Consider the following 6,418-nt stretch of genomic DNA (forward strand, 5'->3'; position numbering starts at 1 on the left):
CCTTTCTTAAAGATGGGTACCATGTTAGCCCTCTTCCAGTCATTTAGGACCACTCCTGAGGTCCATGACTCTTCAAACAGTCTCACCAGAGGTACCGCTATGAGCTCAGCCAGTTCCTTCAGCACTCTCAGATGCAGGTTGTCTTGCCCAGCCAACTTGAAAATGCCCATATGATCTAAGAGTATCTTTACCTGTTCAGGACTGATTTTATGTGGACTGCAGTCATCGCAGTATTCTCTATGCCCCCAGACAGGTGATGAGTTTTCACCTGGCTTCAGGAATACTGGTGCGAAGTACATATTAAGGATCTCTGCCTTTTCACAGGGGTCAACTGTGGGCTGCCCCTCTATTTTCAGTAAGGCTGCCACAGTGGAGCTTGATTTTTTTTTTTTTTTTTTCTTCTTGCTTCCTATGTACCTATAGAGAGATTTTTTGTTGTCTTTAACTTAGGTTACCAGCTTGATTTCCATGTATGCCTTGGCTTTCCTTGTCTCATGTCTGCAGACCCTGACTCCATAAGCGTGCTCTTCTCTGGATGCTGAACCATTTTTCCATTGCATGTACACTTCTTTTTTTCCTTTTCAGAAGTTCCCTAATTTGTCTATTGAGCCAGGCAGGTCTCTTGTCCCCTTTCCCTCTTTTTGACCACATGGGGATGGCCTCTTTTTGAACAGTGAAAATAGCCTCCTTAAGGAGGCGCCATCCTTCTTGAGCTCCCAGGTCATCCAATCACTGGTTGTGAAGGGCCTTACCAGCTAGACTCCTGAGTTTACCAAAATCTGCCCATCTGAAGTCTAGGACTTATGTTCTGCTGGTACAATTCCCAACCTTTTGGTAGATGGTGAATCTAATCAAATCATGATCACTGTCACCTCTTCAGGTCACCTACCACATCTTCCCCTTTGGTCAGCACCAAGTCCAGAGTGGCTTTACTCCTAGTCAGCCCCTCCACAGCCTGTGTCAAGAACAGGTCATCTATAGTTGCTAAGAAGTTGGTTGGGGTAGAGAGGATTCCCAAACTCATCTGGCCCTCCAACCACCATCCCATGCTATTCATCCATGTGGGCATGAATGATACGGCGCAGAGCAGCCTGGGCCAGGTCATGTGTGACTACAGGGCTCTGGGTGCTGGGCTTAGGGGGATGGGGGCACGGATAGCTTTTTCTTCAATCCTCCCAATCACAGGACATGGGCTCTGGAGGGAAAGTTGCGTCGAAGAGGTGAATACAAGATTCTGGTGATGGTGCCATCACGAGGGGTCCTTTACTATGGTCCACGCTTCAGAGAGAGCGGAGTGTTGGGAAGGGATGGCCTCCACCTCACCTGGAAAGGGAAGAAGCTCTTCTCAGCCAGGTTGGTTGACCTTGACGGGGCTTTAAACTCAGACCGCTGGGGGATGGGTGGTCTATTAACAATTCTAGCCAATCATGTCAGCTGCATCAATAATAACTTGGGCAGCCCCAGGGAATCCATTCTGACAACAGCCCAAGGAAAGGTCCCACTTCACCCCATAGGGAAGCATTGGGCTTCTCATGACAGACTTAACTGCCTGTACACAAATGCCAGGAGCTTGGGAAACAGCCAAAAGGAATGGGCCCTTCTCCTATGTGAAAATGGCTATGACCTATGATTGATCTGTTGCTTTAGAGGGTTACACCTTGGATAGGAGAGACCATGGGGGCAAGAGGGTGTTGCTCTTTACATCAAGGATCAGTTCACTTCCCTGCAAATTGAGTTTTCTAACCAGGTTGGGCATCTTGAGACTCTCTGGGTCAAAATACGGGGAGAACATGGGGAGGGTGACATACTTGTAGGAGTCTACTATAGACCTCCCCACCAAGAGGAAGAACTAGATCAGGAATTCAATAGGGAACTGGTTGAGGCTGCATGCTCCTGATGCATGATAGTCACGTGGGCCTTCAACTTCCCTGACATCTCTTGGGATGAGCGCACAGCCAAATCTGACAGGTTGCATAGCTTTCTCGCTTCCATTGATGACCTCTACCTAACGCAGGAGGTCTATGGGCCAACTAGGGGGGGAGAGGCATTGCTTGATCTGGTCCTGGCCAAAGGGGAGTACCTGGTGAGCGATGTGAGGATTGAGGGGAAGCTTGGTGACAGCGACCATGAGTTGATCACCTTCTTAGTTCACTGAAGAGCAGGCAAACCTCTCAGTAAAACAGAAGTCCTTAACTTTGGGAAGGCTGACTTTTGCAAACTCAGAGATTTGGTCAGTCAGGCAATTAGAGGCTATAGCCCCCCTCAAAAAGGGAGTACACAAGGAATGGTCAGCTCTCAAAAATATAATCCTTGAAGCAGAAGGGAAAGCCATTCCATCTCACAAATGTAGTCAATGGGCAAGGAAGCCCCCTTGGCTGAACAAGGAACTGTTGGACCTCATTAAACTCAAAAGAGAAGCCTACACCAGTTGGAAAACGGGAAGCATCACCAAAGAGGACTACTCGGCATTTGCCTGCACCTGTAGAGAGCAGTCCAGCAAAGCCAAAGTACAAACCAAACTTAGGCTAGCTACGGTAATCAAGGACAACAAAAAGTCCTTCTTCAGATATGTGGGAAGTCAAAAAAAGAATAAAGATAGCATTGGGCCCCTGCAAGATCTAACGAGGCAACTGACATCTGATGCTCAAGAAAGGGCCAATCTCCTAAATGACTTTTTTGCATTGGTTTTTCACCCTCCCAAGGGGATCACACTGTCAGAAAGGACACGAACCATCCTGGGATCAAGTGATGGGCCCCAAATTGATGTGGATCAGGTAAGGGAACACCACGAGAAGCTGGAGATTCACAAATCCATGGGCCCAGATGAATTGCACCTGAGAGTCTTGAAGGAGCTGGCAGACATCATTTCATTCCCCTTGGCAAAGATATTTGAAAACTCATGGTACTTGGGCAAGGTCCCAGAAGACTGGAAAAGAGCCAACGTGGTCCCTATGTTCAAGAAAGGGAGGAGGAATGACCCGGGGAATTATAGACCAGTCAGTCTGATGTCTGTCCCTGGAAAAATCTCAGAGAAAATTGTGAAGGGATCCATCAACACCAGACTAATGGAAGGAAGCATCTAAATGCCAGCTAACATGGCTTTGTGACTGGCAGGTCTTGCCTGACCACCCTCATCTCCTTCTATGACCAGGTAACGCATACCCTGGACAAGGGAGATGATGTGGATGTCATATATTTGGATTTCAAGAAAGTCTTTGACCTAGTTCTCCATGATGTCCTCATGGTTAAACTGGGGAACTGTGGCCTTGATCATCTTATGGTCCGATGGCTAGGTAACTGACTACAGGATTGGACCCAAAGAGTACTAGTTGATGGGAGTAAATCAACGTGGCACAGGGTGACCAGTGGAGTCCCTCAGGGCTTGGTATTTGGGCCAGTACTCTTTAATATCTTCATTAACGATCTGGATTCAGGAATTGGATGTGAACTGGCAAAGTTCACAGATGAGACCACATTATGGGGGAGGATGGTCACACTGCAGGACAGGCTGGGGATACAGGCCAACTTTAACATGCTCTCAAGGTGGGCTAACCAAAACCTGATGGCCTTCAATGTAGAGAAGTATAAGGTGCTGCACCTTGGTAGAAAGAACTTTCAACATACTTACAGACTTGGTAACGCTACACTCATTAGCACCATGACCAAAAGAGACTTGGGGGTCTTGACTGACCACAAGATGAATATGAGCCACCAATGCGATACTGTGGCTGTAAAAGCAAATCAAACTCTGGCGTGCATCCACCAACACATCTCAAGCAAAACCAGGAATGTCATCCTCCCACTTTACTTGCCCCTGGTGAGACTGCAGGTGGAGTACTGCATCCAGTTTCATGCCCCCACTTCAGGAGGGATGTGGAAAAGCTTGAGAGAGTCTAGAAGAGAGCCACTCATGATCCAAGGCCTGGATGGCAAGCTATATGAGGAGAGGCTGAGGGATTTGGGACACTTCAGTCTGGAAAAGAGAAGGCTCAGGGGGGACTTGATAGCAGCCTACAATTATATAAGAGGGGTACATCAGGACCTGGGAGAACAGCTGTTCAGCAGAACTCCCCAAGGGATAACAAGGTCTAATGGCTATAAACTCCAGGAAGGCTGACTTAGACTAGACATAAGAAAAAAAATTCTTTATGGTGTGTGTGTCCAGGGTCTGAAACAGACTCCCCCCAGAGGTGGTGCAAGCACCTACTCTGGACTCTTTCAAAAAACGTGGATTTTTTCTTGGGGTCACTTGATCCCAGCTGACTTCCTGCCTATGGCGGAGGGGGAAAGGTGTGGGGAGGGGCTGGACTCGATGATCTCACAAAGTCCCTTCCAGCCCCTAATATCTATGAAATCTATGGTTCATCTGCTGGAGTTGGGTGAATGGTCTTCCCAAAAGATGTCAGGGTAGTTGAAATCACCCATAACAATCAAGTCTTTAGTACTGGCTGCTTCAGTCAGTTCGCTGTAGAATGTCTGGTTTCTCTCCTCTTCTTGGTAGGGAGGCCTATAATAGACTGCATCCACCAGGTCCCCTTCTCCTGAGACCCCTTGTATCTTGGTCCAGAGGGTCGCAAGGGACTTCCCACTGCCATCAAATGTAACCTGCAGGGTGGGGTACTGTTCTTTCACATAGAGGGCCACCCGTCCACCCTTCTTCCCAACCCTGTCCTTCCTATAGAGTCTGCACCCTCAATATCCACTGCCTAATCATATGTATTGTCCCACCAAGTCTCCATCAGTCCAATGAGGTCAAATTCCTCATCTGCCAGAAGGAGTGCCAGTTTGTCCTCTTTCTTGCCTGTGCTTCTGGCATTCCAATAAAGACAGCTGAGCTCACCCCTAGTCATCTCAGGTTTCCTGTCCCTCTGCAAGTGTCTCTGGGTGTTGGTAGTTATCTGGATGTCACCTATGTGAATATCTTCCTCTGGGTCCTCTTGGTCAAAGGATTTATGCCCAGCAGTGAATTTATGCTCAGCTACGGAATCTTCCCCCACTCCCCCGGGCTTGTCTAGTTTAAAGTCCTCTTCAGAAAATCTACAATTCTTATGGAAAAGAGTTTCTTCCCTCTTCCCGTGAGGTGGATACCATCTCTTGCATGCAGACCAGTGCTGTTGAACTACATACCGAGGTTGAAGAATCCAAAGCCAGCACAGTAACACCAACTCCGAAGTCTTTGGTTGACTTCTTCGATGCATTCCTTTCTCTGACAGCCTCTGCCTCTAATTGGGAAGATTGAGAAGAAGACCACTTGCTCTCCTAGTTCCTTGAGCTTCACCCCCATGGCCTTGTAATCGCTCATGATTCTCCCACAGTTGTTTCTTGCTGCATTGTTGGTGCCCACATGGACAAGGAGAACGGGGTAGTGGTCAGATCAGTTTTGGGATCCTTGCCATTACATCTCAAATCCTGGCTCCTGGAAGGACCTCTTGAGCAAAGGGGTCTGGATGACAGATGGCACCTTCTGTTCCTCGCAGCAGGGAGTCTCCCACAACAATCACCCTACACTGCTTCTTCAGTGGTGGTGGCTGTTCCTGTCTTGTCCTTGGTGCAGTTGACATGGATGCCTCTTCTGTTGATGGTATGAGGGCTGTGTAGTTGTGGTGTAGAGCTATTGGTGGAGCAGCTGAGGCACATCATGGCTTTGCGCCTGATGTGACTAATCTCACCTCTCCATCATTAAGGGCATCTCACTGAAGCTTGCTCTTCTTTCTGGTCTCCGTGTCATACTTTTTCTAGGTGCAGTGTCTGGCAGTAAGCATCAATGTCCTCCTCATGCTTCCTTGTCTGCTTACCTCCTCCTGGAGCTTCCTCACCTGGCTCTCCAGATAGGGTGGCCATTCGTCTGGTTTTAGAGAGGACAGTCTGGTTTTCTGGTCCTTTGTCCCCTGTACTCTATTGATATGAAACCTGATGCCTTTAGGGCCTCTATTTTTCACCTCTTGGCACCTCCCTCATCCCCCGCTGCCAACACCACCTCAGCTGCCTGCAGGAACTCGCTGCCGCCACACCCCCGTCACCAACACCTCTGCCGCTGCCACCTGCGAGACCTTGCCATGCCCCCCCAGCCTCGGAAGGCACGCAACATTCATGGTGGTGGGGACAGTTGCACTAAATGCAACTGTCCTCTATTCTTGAGGTACTTCAGTGGCCACCCTACCTCCAGAGTCTTCACCAGTGAGCACGTTCCACAAGTGGGAGTGCCTGTACCCCAGGTTCCAGCCTCCAGCAGGTGTGCCAGGCAGCTCCCACAGCCTGGCTCAGTTTGCATGGAGGCTGGGACCATGGATCCTATCTGGGTAGAGGCCCCAGAGGTACCAGGAGTGGGAGATCTGTTCAGCTCAGGAAGTCTCAGGGTGTGGTGCATGCCCATCTCCATGTTCTTGGGTGGGCCCTGTTTGTGTGGCTCCTTAGGTGT

Source organism: Alligator sinensis, unplaced genomic scaffold (genome assembly GCF_000455745.1).
Source record: "Alligator sinensis unplaced genomic scaffold, ASM45574v1 scaffold368_1, whole genome shotgun sequence".
Lineage (NCBI taxonomy): Eukaryota > Metazoa > Chordata > Crocodylia > Alligatoridae > Alligator > Alligator sinensis.